This window comes from Penaeus chinensis, chromosome 43, assembly GCF_019202785.1.
Source record: "Penaeus chinensis breed Huanghai No. 1 chromosome 43, ASM1920278v2, whole genome shotgun sequence".
Taxonomy (NCBI): Eukaryota; Metazoa; Arthropoda; class Malacostraca; order Decapoda; family Penaeidae; genus Penaeus; species Penaeus chinensis.
Window position 1 is genome coordinate 13,480,516 of NC_061861.1, and position 10,000 is coordinate 13,490,515.

The following is a 10,000-nucleotide window of genomic DNA, read 5'->3' on the forward strand; positions in this document are numbered from 1 at the left end:
GCCTACACTGAGATACATTACGCACTAATTGGTTCGTGCGCCACCATATTGAAAGAGGGTTGCAGCGCGCTACGGCCGCAGTGTGCGCTGGCGATCGTCAAAGGCTGTGAGGTAAGACGCGGTTGGGGAAGCGAAGCTGCATTTTGGAGCAGTTTGGAAATCGCACTCCGGAGAAGGGGGGGAGATCTCTGGAGGAATCGGATGGGAGAGAGGGGGGGGGGGGGTCAGCCGACTGTGGGTGGCAAGGTCGGTAGGGTCGGAAGTTGGGTGTATGGCGGAGAGGGTGGGGGTGGAGAGGGAGAGGAAGGGAAGGGAAGGGAAGGGAAGGGAAGGGAAGGGAAGGGAAGGGAAGGGAAGGGGAAGGGAAGGGAAGGGAAGGGAAGGGAAGGGAAGGGAAGGGAAGGGAAGGGAAGGGAAGGGAAGGGAAGGGAAGGGAAGGGAAGGGAAGGGAAGGGAAGGGAAGGGAAGGGAAGGGAAGGGAAGGGAAATAAAAGGAAATGAAAGAAAAGAAAAGGAAGGAGGGAGGCTAAGGAAAAGAAAGGGGTAAGGGAGGGTAAGGGTAAAGGAGGGGAGAAGAGAGAGAGAGGGAGTAAAGATGTAGAGTGGGTAGCGAAGACGGAGGGAATGGTACGGGGGAAGGGGGTCGCAGGGAGGGTGGAGTACAGTGGCGGGGGATGCGACGTTGCCACAGTGTAGTTTTTGGAGCCACCTGTGTGGAGGGTCACGCATCCTTTACCTCGCCACACGACCCTCCCCCTTCCCTTCCCACCCCTGATATCCTCCCTCCCTCTCTACCCTCCTCCCCCCTTCATCTTCCCTGCCTCTCCACTCTCCTCCCTTCCCCCTTCCTTCCTTTCCTTTCCCCACCCCTCTCCTGCCTCCCCTATTTCCTCCACCCACACACTGCACAACAGCCCGCCTACGTATCGGCGCCCGCACGCCCACTGTCGCTGTGACGCCCACAAACATAACACCTTTGGAACCCCCGTTGACTCGCTGTTTGTATGTAATGCGAGTCTCGGTTACCTTAAATACGGCTTTGGTTGTGGTGACGGCGGCTGGTCCCTCCCCCCACTCCCTCCCTCCCCTTTCATCGTCCCTTCCCTCCCCGCAGCGTGACACAGTTGTCTCGGTCGGAACGTTTTCTCTCTCACGTTCTCCTGCTCCTGCTGCTGCTGCTCCTCCTCCTCCTCCTCCTCCTCCTCCTCCTCCTCCTCCTCCTCCTCCTCCTCCTCCTCCTCCTCCTCCTCCTCCTCCTCCTCCTCCTCCTCCTCCTCCTCCTCCTCCTCCTCCCCCTCCCCCTCCCCCTCCCCCTCCCCCTCCCCCTCCCCCTCCCCCTCCCTCTCCCCCCTCTCCCCCCTCTCCTCCTCCTCCTCCATACCTTTTATTATCCTGCCACATTTCATTTTTTGTCATTCTCTTCTGATCTCATTATCCGCCACTAATTTTCTCTATCCCCCCATTTCCCCTCAACCTTCTATCATTTACTATTATCCTCCGTCCCATTCTATTCGTGCAACATATGTTTTGTGTGCCGCATATTCACACGTTGCTGGAGTTTAATATTACGGAGAAAAAAACGGGATGTTTCATGCCGTTTTCTGTCACTCCCTCTATTGCTTTTATATTTTATCTGTTTCTGTTTGCTGCTTTACACGTCACTCGTTTTACTCTACTTTCTTTATCTTTCTCTTTTTATCTCTCTCTCCTTTCTCCCCTCTCCCGTCTCCCTATCTTGCTTCCGTGCTCTTTACCTTTCATTATCTGCCCTCAGTTTTATTTTAACGCGCAATCACACAGCTTGCTTGCGGTCACAAGAGCGATTACCGTGCCCGATTTACACTGCTTGCAGGTTGCTGTTTTGAAAGTAAGAGGGAGATGAAATATCTCCCCCCTCCACCCCTCCCCTCCCCCTCCCCCTCCACTGGAGCGACCGCGTGAGGCAACAACATCCACCCGGCAGGCAGGAAAAGCGCCCTTGTGCTTTGCGGCGGCGGTGGCGGGTGGAGTGGTGGGGGGGGGGGGGCAGCAAGAAGTTAAGGGGGAAGTGGAAGTGGTCGTGGGGTGGAAGTGGAAGGTTTGAGTGTAAGAGGAAGTCCAGGAGGTAGAAGGTGGAAGGGGGAAGGTGGGAGGTGGAAGTGGGGTGTGGGTGGAGGGAAGTCCACGAGTAACGCGGTGGATGTGGAAGTGAAAGAAAGACCCAAGAGGTGGATGGGTGGAGGTGAAGGTGTAGATGTGGATGTAGGTGTAGGTGGAGCTGGAGGCGGTTTCGGTGGTGGTGGAGGCGGGGTAGGTGGGACTGGGGGTGGTGTGGTTGTTGCGTCAGCGCGTGTGCATGACGGTGTGGCTCGCGGCGCGGTGGAGGAGGTCGGCGGAAGGTCGGTCAGGGATCTTGCCTGGGTGGATGGATGGACGAACCGGATGGATGTGGATTGAGTGCGGCGTCTTGGGTGCTGGATCGTCGTTGTTGTTGTTGATGATGATGATGATGATGATGATGATGATGATGATGATGATGTGTAAATGTGTAAATGTATGTCTGTATGCGAACACGTATGAGTAATGAGTCGTATACGTAGTTCTATTTTTGCATGTTCGTTGTATTTTATTGTGTTTTAGTGTGTTTTGTTTGTGCGCGAGTGTGGGGGAGGGAGGAAGAATCCCCCTTTGTATGAGTGAGTGGCAGGCAGGCAGGCAGGCATGCAGATTGACAGACAGACATTTCCTACTAAGAATAGGGACAAGGGAAACATGGGTAAACGGGTGGATAACGAACGGATGAAAGAGGGAATGTGCTTAGTCGTTGTGGTGGTGTGTGTAGAGGGGGTGAGTGTGAATGTGAGTGTGCGTCCGTGTGTATGGTGAGTGAGTATTTTGTATGTACATATCTATGTATAAGCGTGCGAATGTGAGTGTCTGAGTATGAGCATAGGTGTAAGCGTAAGCGCGAGTGTGAGTGTACTGCAAGTCTGCGGCGGTGTTCAAGAGTATAGGCGAGGGTGCTTGCAACTAGCGGGGTCAGATAACAGGTAGAGGCAGGTGGGGGCGCGGGGGCCGGAGCCCAGGCTGAAGAGTCGGCGCCCGGCGGGGGTGATGCAAGGACTCGGCCAGCCAGCCAGGGACTCCCGCACCTGCGATGGTGGTGGTGGTGATGGCGGCGGTGGTTGGGTGGTGATGGCGGCGGTGGTTGGGTGGTGATGGCGGCGGTGGTTGGGTGGTGATGGCGGCGGTGGTTGGGTGGTGATGGCGGCGGTGGTTGGGTGGTGATGGCGGCGGTGGTTGGGTGGTGATGGCGGCGGTGGTTGGGTGGTGATGGCGGCGGTGGTTGGGTGGTGAATGGTTGTGATGGGAGTGGCGGAGATGGCAATGATGAATGGTTGTGGTTAATGGTAGTGAGAGTGAATGATGGTGAGGATGAATGGGCGCGGTGACGGATGGTAACGATGGTAAAGTAGTGTTCCTGGTGGATGGTAGTGCCTACCTGCTTGCTTGTTTGGTTGTTTGTTTGTTTGCTTGCTTGCTTGCTTGCTTGCTTGCTTGCTTGCGTGCAGCTTGTTGAGTGGGATTTGGTGCGAGATGTTTACGCGCGATTGCCGCTTTCTTCCTGGGCTGGAATTGTGTTAAGTGAGATAGATTGAGGCATTTATATCCGGATGGTGGGATCGGCCAACGAGTAGATGAAAGATATTGATATCCTTCACTTTGTTGTTGATTAGTCATTGACGAATGGCATCAGTAGGTCTCCCTGTGAGGTTTTGTTTCCGCGGTGATTTTAGTTCGCTTGTAATTAGAAGTGAACTTTCTTGTATAATGAATATGCACTTTTATTTTATGAACATGTTGATAATTACTCTCTCGTCGGCATGCAATTAACCGATATATTTTCTCCTTTCAGGTAAGAGGAAGGCCCGCGTGCGAGCCGACTGCGCCGCAAGAGGTAAGGACGGCCATTCGCGGCTGCCGGGGAGGCGCAAAAAGAGGCTCGGGACTCACTCATTTCTGATAGCCTTTTGTCTCGGCTGTCTCGGGAGCTTCCGTCCCGAGGGAGGGAGGGAGTGAGGGAGGAATGGATGAGTGAGTGAGTGAGTGAGTGCATGGGTGAGCATAAAGGAAATATAGGAAGAGGGAAAAAGACAGACTCAGACACACAACACAAGTACAGACATGCACATGAGAGAGAGAGAGAGAGAGAGAGAGAGAGAGAGAGAGAGAGAGAGAGAGAGAGAGAGAGAGAGAGAGAGAGAGAGAGAGAGAGAGAGAGAGAGAGAGAGACTTTTTTGTGATTCCATCCTGTTTCTGATCTTGGCCTGTGTCCACGACCCAGTTCAGATTTCCATAGGGAGACGGCGCAGACAGTAATGGGAAAATCCCCATAATTGTCATAGATCCCCCCCCACTCCACCTCTACCCCCCCTCCACTCCCTTAATAGTTTTTTTTTTTTTTTTTATCTAGATTCTATTTTTGTCCTAGCCAGCTCCTCTCTTCTGATTCCCTTTTTTTCTTTCTTTCTCCCCCCCCCCTCTTCCATATTTGTGTGTTTTCTTTGTCCCTGAAGCTTTGTGTGTTTTGTCCGTGATGTAATATTTTCAGAGTTTGATGCGTTCTTTTTCTGAGCTGCTATTTTTTTTTTTTTTTTTTTTTACTCGTTCTTTATCTGTATATTCAAAGCGCACCCCCTCCTTGTTTGTGTTTTAGTTTCCCCCTCCTATTCCTCCTCCTCCTCCCTCCTCCTCCTCCCTCCTCCTCCCTCCTCCTCCCTCCTCCTCCCTCCTCCTCCTCCTCCTCCCTCCTCCTCCCTCCTCCTCCTCCCTCCTCCTCCCTCCTCCTCCTCCTCCTCCTCCTCCTCCTCCTCCTCCTCCTCCTCCTCCTATTCCTCCTCCTATTCCTCCTCCTATTCCTCTTCTTCTTCTTCTTCTTCTACTACCCTCTCCTCTGTCTTTCTAATCTGTTTATCATTGTTGCTCTCTCTCTCTCTCTCTCTCTCTCTCTCTCTCTCTCTCTCTCTCTCTCTCTCTCTCTCTCTCTCTCTCTCTCTCTCTCTCCCTTTCTCCTCTCTCCTTTCTCCTCTCTCCTCTCTCCTCTCTCCTTTCTCCTTTCTCCTCTCTCCCCCTCTCTTTCTCTCTTTCCCTCATATATTTCCCCTCCCCTCCCCTGTCTCCCTCCCTGCCCTCCCCCACTCCCCACTACCCTCATCCAGTCCAGCCTTCTTCCTCTCTCTTTCTCCCCCAGGTGTGTGTGCTGTCTGGCGTACACTCGCTCATGTTACAGTCGCGTGTGTTGTGTGCGCGTGCTTGTGCATGTGTTTGGGGGGAGGGGGGAGGGGATTGGGGGGGTGTCTGCTCTTTGGCCTGGTGCAGCACGGAGGTTGTTTTGTGTCCTTTGGGTTTTTGTCCCTCGCCCCTCCGTTTGGTGTGTGTGTGTGTGTGTGTGTGTGTGTGTGTGTGAGTGAGTGAGTGAGTGAGTGAGTGAGTGAGTGAGTGAGTGATATGATCTAGCTGGCTTTCTATGTATGGGGTTGGTTATGGTGATGGTGCACATGCCTGTGTATGGGGGAAAGTTTCCACATCGTGATATATTCATATATTGTTACTTATTTTGGAAATGCGCCATTTTCCTCGTTTTCTTCTTTACAAATCCCAATGTAAGTGACTCAATGCAAATCTGCTTTTGCTCGTCAAACTAAAATGCTTATGACGACGACGGCGACGACGGCGATTATAATAGGTGCTAATAATTTCCCTGGCGGCGTTTGGTAACAAAGTTGCGCAGTTGGGTTCGTGCGTTCGTCCGTGTCTGTCTGGCCGTCCGTCTGCCAGGTCGGATCCAGAGGGGAGCCAGGGGAAGGGGGGGGGGGCGGGCTCGCGGGGAGGGCAGGTAGGGGACGGGAAGGGGGGAGGGAGAGAGGGAAGAGCTCGGGCGTGGGAGCGGGTAGGCAGGGCAGGGAGTGAGGGCCGGGGAAGAGAGGGGGAGCCAGTGGGAGTGAGGCTTGGGTTCGAAAGAGGGAGGGGTTGGATGGGGGCTGCCGCGATTACAGTGACGGCTCCGAGCGGCTTTTATAGCTCTATCTATCGGTGGCTTTAGGCGGGTCTTGGGAGACGTGCATTCGCCCCGGCGGTGGAGATGGGGATGGGAGTGGGTGGGGGTGGGGGTGGGGGTGGGCGTGGGGGCGAGAGCGGAAGTGGGGCTATGCTTTGCAGTGGTAAAGAATACGACGAAGAGGAAGGGAAAAGGAAAGGGAGGAAAGTGCTGATAATCCCGCTTGTTGGACATGTGGGAAGAGTGGAAGAGAGAGGAGGGGAGGAGGAGAGGAGAGAGTAGTCAGTAGAGAAGGAGAGAAGGATCGTGGGAGAGGGGCAGAGGGAGGGGGGTATGTGGTGGTGGTGGTGGTTGTACGGGGCAGGAAGTGCGCGGCCGATACGGCAGGAGGGTCGTGCAGGGGAGGCCTTCACACTGGTTACTGCATTAGGCAGAACTTGAGGGTATGCTAAGCGGATTGGCAGGGGAAGGGGGGGGATCCGAGCTAGGTGGGGGGAAGATACGAAGGTAGGGGGTAGGGGTGGGGGCTTCTTGGGCAAGTGAGTGGGAGTGGGAGTGGGGGTGGGAGTGGGGGTGGGAGTGGGGGTGGGAGTGGGGGGGGGTGGGAGTGGGGGTGGGGGTGGGAGTGGGGGTGGGGGTGGGAGTGGGAGTGGGAGTGGGAGTGGGAGTGGGGGTGGGAGTGGGAGTGGGGGGTGGGAGTGGGAGTGGGGGTGGGAGTGGGAGTGGGGGTGGGAGTGGGAGTGGGCGAGAGAGAGAAGGAGGAGGAGGAGAAGGAGAAGGAGAAGGAGAAGGAGAAGGAGAAGGAGAAGGAGAAGGAGAAGGAGAACAAGTAAAGGGAGAGGGAGAGAGAGGGGGGGGCAGGGAGGGGGGGAGAGATCCTAGTCTCGAGTGATGATCCTCTGCGAAGGACGTGTCGTTGGTCACGGCAGTGCCTCCCCCCTCATTCTCTCTCCTTTCTTCTTCCCTCTCCGTCCCTTTCTCTCCTCCCCCCCCCCTCCATCCTCTCCACTTCCCTCTTCCTTCCCCCCATCCTCTTCACTTCCCTCTTCCCTCCCCCCATCCTCTCCACTTCCCTCTTCCCTCCCCCTTCCCCCTCTCCCCTTCCCCCTCTCCCTTCCCCCTCTCCCTTTCCCCCTCCCCCTCTCCCTTTCCCCCTCTCTTTCCTTCTCCGTCCCCCTCCCTTCCATTCCCCTCTCCTTTCGTCCCTTACTACTTTCCGTCTCTCCATCCCCTTTCCCCATACCTCCCTCCTCTCTCCTCTCTCCTCTCTCCTCTCTCCTCTCTATGCTTCCCTCCTCCCGATGCCTCCCCATGCCACCCTCCATCCTCCCGAGTCGTGCTAGAGTCATCAGCTGGGCGTCCGTCCGACGTCCGTGTCTCCGCGCCACGTCGTGGCATTCCGCCGTTCCCCTGGCTCGGAATGGGGCCTGCTGCCTTCCCCTTGGGTAGTGCTGAGGCGGCGGGGGCGTTGGCGGGGGCGGAGGGCGTTGTTTTATCGCGGCGAGATTCGAGTAAAAACAAGGGTTAATTTCTTGTTTTGCAGTGGATGGGTGTAGGCGGGGTATGAGGTCTAAAACAGCTATTCTCAAACCGGCTCTATTTTTCGCCTTATTTTGGGTGCAGTGTTTGAATTTAGGCTTGTGTTATTTTGGTATGTCTTAAGGTCTTTTGACTCGTTTGATCTCCCCGTTTTCCTTTCCTGGTCTTGTTTCGGTTGTGCTGGTTTGAGGGGGACTTCAGAGACGCCGAAGACGGCCTGTGCCTGTGCTGCCTCTCTCACCCAGTCGGAAATCAAATTCCTCTTAAAGGACGCAGATGTCAGTAGCGCGTTAGTCTTCCCAAATACAAAAGAAGAAAGAAGTGATAGGAGAGAGAAAGAAAGAAATAGAGAGCGAGGGAGGGGAGGGGGGGCATGGCTCGGTCGTCGGGAGCTTGTGATGACGGATTGTGGGCCAGGCGTGAGGCGATGATCGTGCCCCATCACCTCATCGCCCATCGTCTCTCCAACTGATCGTATCGTTCCCCGACGGTCTCCCATCATCTCTTGCCATCTCTGGGTATTCCCCATCATTTTCTACCGTTTCCTGTTCTCCCCTCTATCGCCTCCTACTGTCGTCCCTCTCATTCGTCGTTGTCTCATTGTCCCCCATGGCCTTTCAGCATCTCTAGGCATGTCCCATTTAGCCCCCATAATCTCCCATCGCCTCTCATCATCCCATGCTCATTTCTAAACGTTTCCTATAATCGTCCCTATCTACCACTATCTATCGCTTTCCACCGCCTACAGGCATCTCCCATCATCCGTCTGGAGCAGCCGTGTGGCATGATACAGGTGTCGCGGTGGCTCTTAGTGCTATTGATCTTGCAAGGTCTTAGAGAGAGAGAGAGAGAGAGAGAGAGAGAGAGAGAGAGAGAGAGAGAGAGAGAGAGAGAGAGAGAGAGAGAGAGAGAGAGAGAGAGAGAGAGAGTGTGTGTGTGTGTGTGTTTGTGTGTGTGTTTGTGTGTGTGTTTGTGTGTGTGTTGTGTGTGTGTTTGTGTGTGTGTTTGTGTGTGTGTTTGTGTGTGTTTGTGTGTGTTTGTGTGTGTGTTTGTGTGTGTGTTTGTGTGTGTGTTTGTGTGTGTTTGTGTGTGTGTTTGTGTGTGTGTGTGTGTGTGTGTGTGTGTGTGTGTGTGTGTGTGTGTGTGTGTGTGTGTGTGTGAATGAATGAATGAATGAATGAATGAATGAATGAATGAATGAATGAATGAATTATGAATGAATATGTTGCTTAAAGAAACAGCACTTGTTTTATTTGCCAACTGTGGGTTTGTTTTTTCTTCGGACCTTTTTGCGCTGCTGCGTTGAATTGAAACCCCATCAGTATCTGAAAAAGGAAAAACTAAACCGTGTCACTCACACACAAATGATAAATGAACGTGTAATTATTTACTTTTGAGTTAAAACAGTACTCTTGTCATGCGGTACGATACTAAGTGCCTTTGCTTCGGAGACGTTAGTGGAGAGCTTTGTTTTACTCTGTTATTGTGTAAGGCCTTGGAGTATTTTGTATAATGTACTGCATTTGTTTCTTATGGATGTCTTGTGGTATTGTAGGTATATGTTACGCCCTTTTCTCAATGGTGGGACGTTAGTGTTTTCTTTGTAGCTCACTGCTGTCTTTAAGGTCTTCTAATAGTTTGTTAGGCCTAATGTACCCTTGATGACGTAACAGTGTGTGCTTGTGAGGGCCAGTTACCTTGGGCCCGTTTCTTGTTGGGACCAAAGCTCACGAATCCACGGTTGCGCAACAGGCAGTGCCCACGTTGCTTGGGGCAAGTGTCACACGTGTTTTGCTAGGTCTTCTCCCGAGTCGAATTGTAGGTGGTTTATCCTTGAGGAGGGGGAGGGAGGAGGAGAGGGAAGGGAGGAGGAGAGGGAAGGGAGGAGGAGAGGGAAGGGAGGAGGAGAGGGAAGGGAGGAGGAGAGGGGAGGGAGGAGGAGAGGGAGGGAGGAGGAGAGGGAAGGGAGGAGGAGAGGGAAGGGAGGAGGAGAGGGAAGGGAGGAGGAGAGGGAAGGGAGGAGGAGAGGGAAGGGAGGAGGAGAGGGAAGGGAGGAGGAGAGGGAAGGGAGGAGGAGAGGGAAGGGAGGAGGAGAGGGAAGGGAGGAGGAGAGGGAAGGGAGGAGGAGAGGGAAGGGAGGAGGAGAGGGAAGGGAGGAGGAGAGGGAAGGGAGGAGGAGAGGGAAGGGAGGAGGAGAGGGAAGGGAGGAGGAGAGGGAAGGGAGGAGGAGAGGGAAGGGAGGAGGAGAGGGAAGGGAGGAGGAGAGGGGAGGGAGGAGAGGGAGGGAGGAGGAGAGGGGAGGGAGGAGGAGAGGGGAGGGAGGAGGAGAGGGGAGGGAGGAGGAAGGAGGAAGGAGGAAGGAGGAAGGAGGAGAGGAGGGGATGGGTTGAGTAACGCATGGGGCACAGGCGGGAAGAGTGGAAG